This window comes from Euphorbia lathyris, chromosome 9 (assembly GCF_963576675.1).
Source record: "Euphorbia lathyris chromosome 9, ddEupLath1.1, whole genome shotgun sequence".
Taxonomy (NCBI): Eukaryota; Viridiplantae; Streptophyta; class Magnoliopsida; order Malpighiales; family Euphorbiaceae; genus Euphorbia; species Euphorbia lathyris.
In genome coordinates, this window is record NC_088918.1 from 23,434,082 (window position 1) to 23,449,713 (window position 15,632).

Here is a 15,632-nt window from a genome sequence, read left to right on the forward strand (position 1 = left end):
TCACATCTCCTCTTGCCACAATCTCTCTTACAATGTGGTATCGCTTTAGGTAATGCTTGGATGCATTATGAGACCGTGGTTCCTTTGCTTGTGCAATGGCTCCATTGTTATCACAGTACAGTGTAATGGGATTTACAATGTCAGGCACCACACCAAGTTCAGTAATGAACTTCTTAATCCAAACCGCTTCCTTTGCTGCTTCCGCAGCAGCGATGTACTCTGACTCGGTCGTAGAGAAAGCTACGCTTCCCTGCTTGGAACTCTTCCAACTGACCGCGCCCCCATTCAAGATAAACAGGTATCCTAATTGGGATCTAAAATCGTTCTCATCTGTGAGATGACTAGCGTTTGAAAATCCTTCTATTTTCAGATCCACTTCTCCGTACACTAGGAACATGTCTTTAGTCCTTCTCGAGTACTTAAGAATGTTCTTGATGGCATTCCAATGCTCGTCTCTAGGATTACCTTGATAACGACTCGTTATACTTAACGCGAACGCTACGTCAGGTCTAGTGCATAGCATAGCATACATAATCGAACCGATTGCGCTGGCGTACGAGATTACAGCCATGCGTTTCTTATCATCTTCGGTTTTAGGACATTGATGATTGCTTAACTTTACTCCATATACCATGGGTAAGTTACCTCGTTTCGATTCAAGCATGCTAAACCGCTTTAGCACCTTTTCAATGTATGTAGCCTGTGAAAGACCAAGCAGTCTTCTTGATCTATCTCTGTAGATCTTTATACCAAGTATATAAGCTGCTTCACCAAGGTCTTTCATGGAGAAGTTACCTGATAACCATACTTTCACCGACTGTAGCAGAGCTATATCATTTCCCATTAATAATATATCGTCCACATATAATATTAGAAATGCAACTCAGCTCCCACTTGTTTTCTTGTAAATGCAAGCTTCTTCGCAATTTTGTTCGAAACAAAATTGTTTTATGGTTTCGTCAAAACGCTTGTTCCAGCTTCTAGATGCTTGCTTGAGTCCATAAATGGATCTCTGTAGTTTGCAAACCTAGTTTGCATCCTTTGATATGAAACCTTCAGGCTGCATCATATATACATCCTCAAGCAGGTTTCCATTTAGGAAAGCTGTTTTCACATCCATTTGCCAAATCTCGTAATCATAGTGAGCGGCAATAGCGAGCATTATTCTGATTGATTTGGACATAGCCACAGGAGAGAAAGTTTCGTCATAATCAATTCCTTGTTTCTGACGATATCCTTTCGCTACTAACCTATCTTTGTAGGTGCTAACCTTTCCATCCATGTCAGTCTTCTTTTTGAAGATCCACCTGCACCCAATGGGTTTTATCCCTTTGGGTGGATCAACCAAAGTCCACACTTGGTTGGTGTACATGGAATCCATGGCCTCGAGCCATGCTTTAGAATCTGGACTGGTAAGAGCCTCTTCGTAGTTTTCGGGTTCGTCGTCTAACATGGGAACCTCATCATCATCTCCCACTAGAAAACCATATCTAATTGGGAGTTCACAAACTCTTTGTGATCAACGAATGGGTGCCATTTGAGTCTCATCCAATGGGACTGCTTCGGGTTCCTCAACCGCCTCTGTTGTTTCAGTCGGTGTTTCTTCTTCTTGAACTTCATCAAGTTCAATCATGCTTCCCTTTTCTGTTTCTTCGAGAAACTCTTTCTCCAAGAAGGTTGCGTGCTTGGATACTATTACTTTCTGATCATCTGGATGATAGAAGTAATACCCTACAGTTTCCTTAGGGTATCCAATGAAGAAACACTTATCAGATTTAGAATCCAGTTTGTCTGACGCTAAGCGTTTGACAAATGATGAACAACCCCATACTCTCATGAATGAGAATATGGGTTTTCTACCAACGAACAATTCATATGGTGTGGAACTAGCGGATTTAGTTGGTACTCGATTTAGGGTGAAGAGGGAAGTTTCTAAGGCATAGCCCTAGAATGTCTTTGGAAGTCATGCTATGCTCATCATAGATCGTACCATATCTAGTAAGGTACGGTTCCTCCTTTCGGATACACCATTGTGTTGTGGTGTATAGGGAGGTGTCCATTGTGAGCATATCCCATATTCAGTTAGATAATTCAGAAAATCATCTGAAAGATATCGCCACCTCGATCGGATCGAAGTATCTTTATTTTCTTTCCTAATTGATTTTCTACTTCATTCTTGAAGCATTTGAATTTCTCAAAAGCTTCGGACTTGTGCTTCATTAAGTAAACATAACCATATCTGGTATGGTCGTCTATGAAGCTTATGAAGTATCTGAATCCTCCTCTTGCTTGGACTGACATAGGACCGCATACATCTGAATGTATTAATCCTAGAGTGTCTGATACACACTCACCTTTATTGCTAAAGGGTGTCTTTGTCATTTTACCTTTTAAACATGCTTCGCATGTTTCCAATGATTCAGAATCAATTGAATCTATAAGCCCAACTTGATGTAGCTTAAGCATGCGTCTTTTGTTTATATGGCCTAAACGACAATGCCACAAGTAAGTTGAATTATCTAGCTTATGTCTTTTGGTATCAATTGCGAATACATAAATTTTGTCATCTAGCACATAAATCCCATTTTGTGATATTCCTGAAAAATAGAAAATCCCATCTCTATAAAACTTGCAACGTTTGTCTTTTATTGAAATATGAAAACCGTCGTCAACAAGATGGCTAATAGAAATAATGTTTATGGACATTTCTGGAACATACAAACAGTTCCCTAATTCTATTACAAGCCTAGAGGGAAAACTTAAAGCATAATCTCCAACAGCGAGGGCGGCAACTCTTGCTCTATTTCCTACTCGCAAGTTTATGCTTCCTTTCTTCAATTCCTTAGTCCGATTTAGTTCCTGTATATTTGTACAAATATGAGATCCACATCCGGTATCAAGTACCCAAGATTCAGACTGTGAAATTGTATTTATTTCAATATAAAACATACCAGATGTTGAAGCACCGTCTTTTCCCTTCTTGAGGGAGGCTAGGTACTCCTTGCAATTCCTTCTCCAATGCTCGTCTTTACCACAGAAGTGGCACTCTCCTTTGGGCTTCTTCACTTCCTTTCCCTTAGCTCTAGTGGGCATGACCCTCTTGCCTTTCTTGGGATGTTTAGGATTGGGAAAATTCCCCTTCCTCTTCTTTGATCCCTCTATGACAAGAGCCGGTATTGCCTTGTCTTTCTTCATATTGGGCTCAACTGACTTGTGCATATTTGCTAGCTCTTCAAGAGAGGTTTGCAAGTCATTCATCTGGTAGTTCATGATGAACTGTGAATAACTCTCTGGGAGGGATTGAAGAATTAAGTCTATGCTTAGTTCGTTATCCATCGCGAATCCAATACTAGAAAGCTTGGTAATATAGCCAATCATCTTGACACAATGTGTCATTACAGATGTGCCCTCTTGCATCCTGCAACGATATAGCAATTTTGATATCTCGTAGCGTTCGCACCTAGTCTGTTTCCCAAACAACTCCTTTAGGTGCATGACGATGGAATAGGCATCCATTTCCTCATGTTGCCTTTGCAATTCCGGTGTCATCGATGCAAGTATGATGCATCCCGCATGATCGTCATCAGCCTTGTGCTTCTGGTAAGCATCAATCTCTTCGATGGGAGCATCATCAGCTAGGATAGGGGGTATCGATGTATCAAGTACGTACCCTATCTTATCTAACTTCAAAACGATTTTGAGGTTACGAAACCAGTCGGTGAAGTTTGAACCGTTCAACTTGTTATCGGTAAGTATATTTTGCAGATTAGTTTTAGTCATGATTTTAAGAGTGTTTTAATTTAACCTGAGAGTGAGAAACAGTAAACGTATGTTATTCATTTGCTTTAAAGTACATCAATCTAAAATTATAGGTCTTTTAGTTCATTTTAGATTGCTCCCACTATTTTGCCAAATTAATAGCCCTCCATATTAATTCGAAAAATTTCACAAATCCTTTAGTGAGCTAGGATCCTAACTCCTGAGATTTCACCTTGAGTTTGCTCAACAAGCTAGTCTCATTTGTTAGGTAGATTCATGTAAACAATCACATCTTTAATGTGATTCCTAGGTTATTGGGTTACTAACCACATTAGTAACTAATATGCTATTCATATTAATCCCAACCATATTTCCCATTAGTTTATGATAACATGAGTTTGCTCATCCAATTATCATCATCTAATTTAAGTATTACCCCATATTCATGAAAGAACGATTTTCGATAATTCAGGTGTTACCATAAGACCCCGAGCTTGAGTTTGCTCAACAACCCAAAGGCCCCCAGTACTGCCGGCTGAATTATAATATTAGGGAGGGGCAACCGATTTTAATAACTTGCTTATTTACTTAACTTTTAATTAGTGAGGGATTTTTATTTTAAGTCTCATAATCTAACTTAGTCTTTATTTGCTTTAGCATACATCAGACACATACATTGGTGTTATGGACATATTATCTAAATTATTCCGTCGAGCCAGAGACGGAATAAAAAGGCCAAACCTAGGGAAATACTAACTATTACATATTTCTCTTTAGGTCCTCCGTCTTCTCCATGGCGCCTTGAAATTACATATTAATTTCTATACTACTAAAGAAAACTTCAATTAACTTGAAGGGAATTAGATGAGAGGAGAAATTACAATAGATAGTAGATAGGCAGGACTCGCAGACCCTATTTCAAAAATACCAAAAGACTAAATAGAGGGTCCAAATATGTCCATAACTCCAAACATACATAGACTCAATTAAATAAATTTAATTGGTTGATTACATAAAATACTTAGGTTAATCACATTAACTCATCAAATTAACTTTCATCCAATTTTAATTCTATTAGTTTCGTATCTTCTATATTAACCTATTAGATTAATACAACTATACAAAACTTTATTTATGCATGTCCCAATTATTTTGATTTTAATTCATTTAATACTTTTGATTTACAAATAGGTAAAACAAACTTTTAAATAAATTTTTCATTCGATAATCAAAACAGAAAACTGTTAATTTCTGAAACTTATATATATATATATATATATATATATATATATATATATATATATATATATATATATATTTAAAACTGTTTTATTTTTAAAACGGTTTTAAACAAAATAGGGTTTCCCTCGTGTCGGGCCCACGAAAGGGGGCCCGAGACCTTAATACGCTGCTGCCTTACGGCAGCGACGTCCAGTCGCTGGACGGTTGCTGCCGTGAGGCAGCAACCGTGAACGGTAGTTCGGGTTGCTGCCTCGCGGCGCAACCTGGACTACTGTCCCCCTTTTTTATTATATATATATATATATATATATATATATATATATATATATATATATATATATATATCAGTATTAAAACGGTTTTAAAACGATTTTCAAAAAATAGAAAAACCTTTCAAAGATTTTCTATTTTATCTTTAGGATTAATAAAACTAACTTTTATCAATCTAACTATAAAACTAATAGTTTTTATTATAATGATTATCAACCAAAACAATTAGGAACATATACATAATCTATTTTAATTAACAATTAATTAAAACTTATTTATCTTTAGAATTAATTAATCAAAACAGTTTCGTTAATTAACCTAACTATAAATATTCATTCAATCTGATCGAAAAACCTTTTAATTTTCATATATGAAATAACGGATTTAACGCAGGCTCTGATACCACTGAAGGAAAATAGGCAATCGTTTGGCATCGGAAATATAAAATTTTAACCTTTTTCCATTAACCCAAGATCCGTTAACCGTTATTTCATAGAAAGAGGGATAGAAGGAAATACCTTTTAGAAATTCTATCTACCGTTGCAATCGAAGTGCCCACAACTCTTACTTCGAGTTCCCGAGCACAAGACAAAAACACAATTCAAAACAAGTTAGAACTCAACCGTGTAAAAGCAATCAAGAATAGATTGCCTCTAATTAATCAACACAAGATCAAGGAATAAAAGAAAGAGATGAAAATCGATCAAATCGGAAGGAAGCGGTGAATGATCTCGTCCTCAACTAGGGGGTCGAAATTCTCTCTCTTCGGTACACTAGGGTTGGCCGAAATTCTCATGTAAGGGGGGTATATATACTCTCTTGTATCTAAACCCTAGTTAGATAGAATTAGGTTACTGAATAAGAATTTAATTTGGAATAAAATTCTTATTAGTTATTATCTATAATTATATCTAACTATAAAGATAATAATAATAACCTGACAGGATAATAATAGAAGCAATTTTAATCTCATTAAACCTCCTAACTTATTTGTCCTTTAATTAATTTAATTCACAATCATAATCTAATTAGAATTGTTAAAAATCAAATTAATTATTTATGTATTTTATATACATAAAATCGCCCCCCTCACTTACTGGGCCTTAGTGGACTCAGTTGGGCTTCCATCAATTAATTAACATATGTTTCTCTTTTGGGCTCCAAGTCTTATGTGTGACCCATTAGGTTCTTATTACTTCTAGTCGTATGCAACTATTAAATTAATTTTCTCAGAATTATATTTAATCTCTGCATAATGGAATGCGTGCGCAAAATGTGATTAGCAAATCCGAAACATTCCCCCAGAACTATAAGAAGACAGGTTGATTCTGTCGTTGACCCTTCCGTATTAGTTACAGTATAATTCGATCCTTTATCAACTACATCCTTGAACTGAATCTTATGACTATGGATAATGTCAAGTCACATATAGCGAGACGTTCGTTTTACTTGTACTGGCCGAGTCAACTCCAATTAGATAGGTTAAGTGAAATCTGTATTTCAAGTCTTAAGCTATCACCTTGCAAGGATTTAGAGTCAAGTCTTCCACAAGCGATCCTTGGACGTATCTCCCATTTATCGGGAGTGACAAATGCTCAATCCAATGTATAACTATCCTGCAATTACTTCCTGTGATACCCAACGTCTGCCGTTCACACCCCAGAGTCATCTCTGTTATGGATCCTGTTACAATAGGATCAAAGCATCACATTCCGTAATCCAGAATCACTAATTAACATTCCTTTGAGTCTTAGGATTACTTATACCTATTAATACCAATGAGATGAACAGGTGACAAGGATAAATCTACCCATCCTGTTATCTCAAGTCAGGTCCCCAATCCTAATGAACTCCCTTTCATTGGATCCATGCAACTGTCCAGATTATCTGGATATCTGAAGTTTGTGAGATCAGCTCTCTGTCTTGACAGAAGACATTGTTACATGCAAGTCTCAACAGTGATATGTCAATCCTTTTCTAAACATATTACTTGACTTGGGGTGGTTTTAAGTTTATTAGTTTATTATAAAGTTTCGTCTCACTTCATGCTTGTATGAACACTTTATAACCACTTTAAACAAACTTAGAGATTTCCTTTTATTAGACTTATTTAGTTCTTAAAAAAAGGTTGCCTTTATATAGTTATGAAACCATATCTTATTAAAACAAAAGACATAAAGAACACTTCATTTATATTTAGTTCATATCCTAGAACGATTGTCTATAGGACACTAAACCCCAACAGGAGCTTCATCAATTGGACGTTAAAAATGCTTTCTTGCACGGTGACCTAAATGAAGAGGTTTATATGGAGCAACCTCCTGGCTTTGTTGCTCAGGGGGAGTCTGGAAAGGTGTGTAGATTAAGAAAGTCTCTGTATGGTTTGAAGCAATCTCCCCGTGCATGGTTTGGTAAATTCAGTGCCGCAGTAATGGAATTCGGCTTACACAGAAGTGCATATTATTCCTCTGTTTTCTACTTCAGTTCTAGCTCTGGATGCATTCTACTGGTTGTGTATGTTGATGATATCATAATTACAGGAAGTGATGTTGCTCGAATTAAGGAGTTGAAGGAGTTCCTTGGTACTTGCTTCCAGACAAAGGATCTTGGTCCTTTGAAATACTTCTTGGGAATAGAGGTATCTCGCAGTAGGAAAGGAATTTGTTTAAATCAGAGAAAATACTATTTAGATATGTTGAAAGATGCAGGTCTAATTGAGGGAAAGACTTGTGATCTCCAATGGTGCCCAATGTGAAGTTGAAGTCTGATGATGGTGACTTACTCAAAGAACCTGAGAAATACAGGAGAATTGTTGGCAAACTGAATTACCTCACAATTACTCGTCCTGACATTTCATTTCCTGTGAGTGTGGTAAGTCAATTCATGTCCTCACCTAGGACAACGCATTGGGATGCAGTTACTCGCATCCTGAGGTATCTAAAGGGAGCTCCTAGACGAGGCTTGTTATATCAAAATCATTGACATCATATCGCAGAAGGCTTCACCGATGCAGACTATGCTGGAGATCTGTCAGACAGTCGCTCTACTACTGGGTACTGTGTATTTGTTGGGGGAAATCTTGTTTCATGGAAGAGTAAGAAGCAAAGTGTAGTTTCTAGATCCAGTGCAGAATCTGAATATCGAGCTATGGCACAGGCTACATGTGAACTTGTGTGGTTACGTCGTCTACTTGGCGAAATTGGGTTTGACCAGATAAAACCAATGAAGTTATATTGTGATAATAAAGCAGCTATCTATATTGAAATAACTATGTGTTTAATGAAAAAACAAAGCATATAGAAGTCGACTGTCATTTTACTCGAGAGAAGTTGGAGGATGGTACAATCACAACTCCACATGTCAGAACCGGAAGTCAATTAGCAGATGTGTTCACCAAGGCTTTACCAGGAACTCGAGTCAATTACATTTGTAACAAGATGGGCATGATAAATATCTATGCTCCAGCTTGAGGGGGAGTGTTACAGTATTAATTAGATGTAGATAGTAGTTGGCATTTAAGGAAGTAGTTGGGGAATAAGTAGTTGGGATTTAATTATGGTTTGTATATAAATACTTGTATTACCCTTGAGTTAATTAAGCAAATACACTTTCAAATAACCCTTGTGTGGTTACAACTGTCAAAAACAAAATTAATGGATTGTTTTTTTGGTAACAATGTATTGTTTCCGTTTTTATATTTGGTAACAACGGCTTTTTGGGAACAATGGGTTGTTTCCGTTTAATTGTGAGAATTACATTATTAGCTTAATTTTAAATATATATTTTTTTTAATAAAGACAAGGATGAAGCCGGGAAAAGCATTTGGACATCCGAAATAGGTTGGCACCCCCCTAACGCCTCCCTAACAAAACCGAACTATATTAAATAAATGAATAGAAAGGGAGAAGTTAAAAAGAGCGTAAATGTGCAATGTTACACAGGTCATAAAAAATAAAAGGTTGACAGAAAGCAGATGTTGATCGTGCCACCAAATCAAATTTGGAGCGGTGATCCTGTAGCAGCCAAGGAGTCTACAACACAATTCTCTTCGTGGTAGATGTGAGTTATCACAACCACCATTTGGTAGCAAAGTTCCAAATGTCGCAGCCAAATTTTAAATATGTTATTTATTTTAATCTTTTGTTTGAAATTACAGTTTTATAAAGTTTGTAAAAATGTTTTTATAGTTCCCCTTTATATGTATATAAAACTGTTTCAAACAGTTAAATTTATAATTTTTAAATAATATTTCCGAATTTTATGTTTAGAGGCGATTTTTTTTTTTGCTCATTAGGAGCTTAATTTGACGAAAAAAATTCAAAATTTGCGTGCGCAAATAAAAAATCAATCACATAATGCATTAAAAAATCAAGAGCCTCAAAATGGTTTTTGAAAAAATTAGTTAGATGATGATGAGCCCTTTGAGATGAGTTTTCGAATCCATTTTACATGGAAGAGAAGAGAGAAGGAAGGTAGAAGAAAATAACTTAAGATTGAATGCATGTGGGTGTTAGTGAAGAAAAAGAGGGAAAGGGAAAGGGAAAAGAGTGTCACTGTCAATGGTCTTTGCACTCTTGTCAAAAACAAAATATTTGGTTAATATTGTCAAAACCAAAATTAATGGATTATTTCATTTTTTTTTTGTAACAATGGATTTTTTCTATTTAATCATGAGAATTACATTATCAACTTAGTTTTAAATATGTTATTCAAGTAAATTTATAATTTTCAAAAAATATTTTATTAACCAAATTTATGTTTAAAGTTGAATTTTTGCTCATTAGAATAAAAATAATGCATAAAAAATAAAAATAAATCAAGAGCCTCAAAATGATTTTTAAAAAAATTAGGTAGATGGTGAGGCCTTTGAGAAGGGTTTTCAACTCCATTTTAATGAGAAAGAAGAGGGAAGGAAGGAAGAAAAAAACCCACTTAGGAGTGAATATGCATTAGGTTTTGGTGAAGAATAAAAAGAAGTAGAGTGTCACTTTCAATTGTCTTTGCAGCCAGTCAAAAACAAAATCTTTGGTTAATGCTGTCTGTTGGCAATATTTTGTAAATAATGCTATTTCAACCTTGTCACATGTGGTTTTGATGCGAGTGTGTCAGAGAAATTAATACTCAATTAATGTGGGTTAAGTTTATGCATTTTACGCGCCAAAACTTGAAATCTAAACGAAACGATTAGTGAATGATACAAAGATTGAAAAAGTTCATCTTGGGTCTCTAGCGTCATTATAAACTTTGCTAGATAGTTAATTTGTTTAAGATATTATGGATAAATAAAAGACGAGCAAATAAAGGAAAATAAAAGTGCAAAATCGATATAAGATTTGGTGAAAAAATGGTTATTTTTATTAATAATGAACGAGTCTGAATACAAATATTTAATAACCAATAATTATAATGGAAATAAACCTATATCAAAATGGCTAAACAAGTAAGCATTAAATAGATACAAGTTAATAACATGTGAAGTAATTGAATTGTAATATGCACAATAAAGGAAATAAAATTGAAAATTCAAACGACAAACTCAGAACAACAGTTGGCTATCTCAGTGAGGCGTTGGATTGACGTCGACTTTGGATTCATGAACACCACGAACGGTTGCCAGAGAATGGAGCTGACTTCGTTTACGGGTGTTTGATTCGAACAATATCTAGTCAGATTGAGGGTGATACAACTAACAAAAGTTAGGGAGGATTTGGATTAAACTTCAGATGACCCATATTCGAACACAAAATTGGGTAAATCAAAAGGGAAAAATGAAACTCAGGAAGTCAAGAATGAGTTTATGTAAGAATCAGGGGAAAAAATGAACTTTAAATGCTCAGGACCGTGCAAACGAAAAAGGTGGGAAAAATATGTAAAAAATGATTTATGGTCAGAAAGAATGACTTGTGAAACGGGTTTCTAGACGGAATCAGGCAAAACGAAAGATTAAGATGAAGTTTGAAATATCAGTGATAACTTGCTGGATCCGATTTGATGATCTCTGCCGTAGTTACCTGCAAAACAGAACCGGAGACAGGATCTCCGGGAAAACTCTCCGATGATCAAGTCAGTTTTTGTAGGAGGGTTGGTAAATTGACAATAGTATTGTGGGAAAAATGTGAATGTACCTTTCCCCCTTTGGCCTTAGGGCTTTTTATAAGTGTTCTTAAGTAACCGCCGAGGGCGGTTACCCCTTCCAGGCCATGTTCCGAGGGCGGTTACTCCTTTTTAGGTCATGCCCCCTCTCGTGGCTTTCGTGGCAACAAACGTGGTATCGTTTGTCCTGAGTGGGAGTTTTAGTGCTCCATTTAGGAATTCGGGGCGGTTACTCACTTCACCCGCTTCCTCTATTCGGATCCCATCCCATCTTAGACCATGGATCTAAGTATGGGCTGGGCCCGTGTAATGAATTCGGCCCGGTTTGGCTTCGCGGGTCATCACATGCCTCCCCCTTAGTTTGGCAAGAGCCATTTAGGGTCTTTTTTATAGGAGACTCTTCGTTTTTGTCTGGATTTTCAAATTTCAAAAATTGTGACTTTCCCTTTCCCGTCGTTTCTTTTCCGGCATCCACCTTTTGCGTCGTTTCTCTTCCGGCATCAACCTTTTTGCGTCCGTTCTTCTCTGTGTCGTCTTTCATATGTAAGTGTTCCTTTCCAGAATTTGTACCTCGCTCGATTCTTTACTTCTGTTCATTTTCCTTCATCAATATGTCGAACCCTGACCTCGACTTCGTACCATTCGATGAAAATTACGTCCGCGAGGTCTCCCATGAGGTTGAGGAGATGGTTGATGAAGCTTCAACCAGCTCTCCTGGGTCTGATTCTCATCCCGCCGACTTCCTCCACCTGGCAAATACAACCGATGAGGGCCTAGGTTTTGACCCTAAAAAGTTGATTCCGCCACCTGTCCCAACCCCCCGTTTATTACCGAAGAAGGACAGGTCGGGAAGTCTAGTTTGTCAAGAGACAATTGACGATTTGCGGGAGCAGTATCCTTGGCTCCAAGGCCTCGAAACCCTTATTCCCGGGGAGGATAAAGGACCGGGCGACTACCCAAAGGGGTATTTCACCATTTTCGTCGCGCAGATCATCTGCGGCTTCACGTATCCGCTGGCGGATGAGGTTGCCTCCATCCTTGGCGGTTACGGAATCGCACCCGGTCAGTTGCATCCCAATGGATGGGACGATTTAACTCTGGACAAATTTCTGGCGGATTGTCTGGAGGTTCCCTTCTCGCTCAAAATTTTCTCTAAGCTTCATCATTTCAAAAGTTCGGCGGGGTATTTTACTTTCATCCGTTAGAGCGGTTACTATGGTTTTGACGAGAAGCTGGACAAAATCCGCGAGTGGGACCGATCTTATTTCTTCATCAAGTTTCACGAAGGGAATCCGAACTTCCTTCGCCGTTGGGGCCGACCAAATGTAAAGAGTTTGAACTTCGGTTACCCCAGCGAGGAAGAATCCGCTGTGATCAAGTTTTTGAAGGGTACTCCTCCCTTTGTATGGACATATGATCAGGCTTTCCACATGTTAAGGAGCCGAGTGGCGATCGCCTATCGCGAGGGGGATCACGTTGTCTATATCCCTTATCGCGTTTTTGTACAAGGTACTTTTTATTTCCAAGTTGATGATTTCTTTTAACCCTTTGCAGGGGTGATCCTTTATCTCAACTCGCTGCAGATCGGGAGGCTAAAGCCCTAGCGAGAAGGAAGACGCGAATGGAGGGAAACACTTCAGTCGCAGATGCGAATTCTCCTGGAGGGGCGATTACTTCTATCGAGGCGGCTTCTCCCGTAAGGGCCTCCATTTCACAAGGTCCAGCTTCTGCTTCCGAGGACCTTCCCTTAACTAGGAAGCAGAAGAATACTGCGGATACAGAGTCTTCTCGTCCCAGAAAGAAAAACGCTTCTGTGTCCCTCACTGTTGGCGGTACACCTGTATCCGCCTCGTCCAAAGGAAAAAGCAGTACACCAATCCACGAGGTATATTGATCTATTCCCCTTTTTTATGTTGTTAATTTTTCCTTATGAGTTATTTGCTGTTCTCCTGATCTTTCTTCTTATGCATTCGCAGCCAATTCCCGATATCAGCGGGTGGTGGACTAGGACCTTTGGCATGGCTGTGAGCTTCTCGTGTAGGGACATTGTTTCTTCCATATGCAATGTCCTTGGGCGACTCCCCTCTGCTTCCCGCGTGCGAGAGCAAGTGCCGCTTCCTACTGCTATGGAGGGGATTGAGAAGCGGGCCATAGAGGTATATTGTTACTTGTGATATTCTCTTTCAAGGATCTTGCATTTGTAGTAACCGCACATTTCTATCCGCTCTTATTATCTGCGAATCATCTTTTATGTAGATTATTAACTTCGCGGAGGGTGCTCTCCTAAGGGACGCTGAACGCGCTAAAGAGTTGGAGAACCTTGGTACTGAATTGGCGACTCAGAAGTCGCTTTATGATGATGTCCAAGGGAAGGTAAAGGCTCTTGAAGGCGCTTGTCAGAAGGTTGTGAGCGAGAAGGAGGAAGCTCACAGATCCCTCCAGGCTAAGTCCGACGAGCTGCGAAAGGTCCTTGATGATCTAAATTCATCCAAGGAGGCTCTAGAGATGCAAAAGAAGAAAGCTGAGGAGATTCTAGCCGAAGATGGTGCTCGCATCTATTGGTATGGGGAGCGAATTCATGCTGCTTATGAGCATGGGCATCCAGATCGAGTACTTAGCCGCCCCAAGGTTCCCATCCCCGAAAAGGATCTAACTGAGAAGTGGGACAAGCTGGAAGCCGAGGATGCTGATATGGATGAGGTACTCTTCTTAGATTGGCAGAGTTTTCAGAACCCTCCAATTAGCTGCGAGATCCCTACTCAGAACGCGGAAAAAGAGGCACCACAAGACCTTTCTCAGCCTGAGCAAGAGGTACCGCCCTCTGAAGCGGTTACTGATTCGAGGGTTGAGGATTCGCTTGAAGCAGATCCGCCCACTGGAGGAGATGAGGGAGCCGCTGAAGGCGAGGAGGGCCATAGGGGTGAAGGAGAGAAAGCTCTAGCATAGTTTGATTTATATCTGGACTGTTGTATGTAACAAACTGCCCGTATATATATATTTTCTTTTGCTTGCCGCTTTACCTATACGTGCGATTGTTGCTTTATTCCTTATTGCCCTTTGTTTTCATACGTGACCCTTGCCCTTTTGCCGACTCCATATTTGTATTTCCTCGTAGTTTAGTTTCGTTTCCGCTAGGGTGGCCAGACCCTTTTTGCAATTTTTTGAGTACTCGTTAATTCGCTTAATTTTATGCCTTATCTTATAATTTTTCTTTCGAAAATAATATAATCATAAGGTTAATCATAAGGTTTTGCGAGTGATGCGTAATCATGCATCCGCCTTTCTTTAAGAGGCAACACATTTATGTGTTTTTAAGTTCAACCATAAGGTTTTTGCGAGTGATGCGTAATCATGCATCCGCCTTTCTTAATAGGCAACACATTTATGTGTTTTTAAGTTTAACCATAAGGTTTTTGTGCGATTTACCCGCCTTTTGTTTGTAGATAACACACTGAAGTGGTTGTCCTAAAAAGGATCCGCACTCAAACGCCGTATGCAACAATTGAATATCTTTATTGATAAAAGAAAAGACTTTTTGTTACATTGGTATATGAAATGTGCGGGATCAAAGCCTCATTAAAACCTTTTATCAGAAAACCCAGTGGGAAAAAACTCATAAAAGGAAAAAGAGTACTCGTCATTTCCCTGAACTACCCGGCCCGTTTATATAGGCGCAGATTTTCTAGATTCCAGGTGCGCGGGAGCTTTTTTCCGCTCATTTCTTCTATTTCAAAAGTTGATGGTCCCAGCTTCTTGGATACTCTGTATGGTCCGATCCAGTTGACGCCTAATTTGCCTTTGCCATCTCTGGATTGTATTTTGTCCGCTTTTTTCAAGACCAAGTCGTTCTCGTTGATTATCACTTTTCGCACCCTTCTGTCATGATATTTCTTGATTCTATTGTGGTACACTACCATTCGCATGTAAGCTTTTTCTCTTCGTTCTTCAACAGAATCCAATGCATCTCTAATGTTGATAGGATTTTGTGTGTCGCAATAATAAATTATTCGATCTGTAGGCGACTTGATTTCAACAGGTAGGACTGCTTCGGCTCCATAAACCAGCGAGAAAGGTGTTTCACCAGTTGCTGCTTTTACAGAAGTTCTGTATGCCCATAACATATGGGGTATCTCATCCGCCCAACCTATTTTTTTATCACCTAGCCGCTTCTTGATACCTTGAATCATGGCCCTGTTGGTAACCTCTGTCATACCATTCGATTGGGGATGGTTTACGGAAGAAAAATGATTCTTGATCCCCATGCTTTC

General features: G+C 38.5%; 1 long non-coding RNA gene across 1 annotated transcript; it reads left to right on the top strand.

The window, feature by feature from the left end:
• Positions 1-13,176: 13,176 nt before the first annotated feature.
• Positions 13,177-13,743, top strand: LOC136205569 (uncharacterized). Its single transcript, XR_010675991.1, has 3 exons — positions 13,177-13,249; positions 13,341-13,520; positions 13,621-13,743. It is a non-coding gene; the product is annotated as an uncharacterized lncRNA (long non-coding RNA).
• The last annotated feature ends 1,889 nt before the right edge of the window (positions 13,744-15,632 follow it).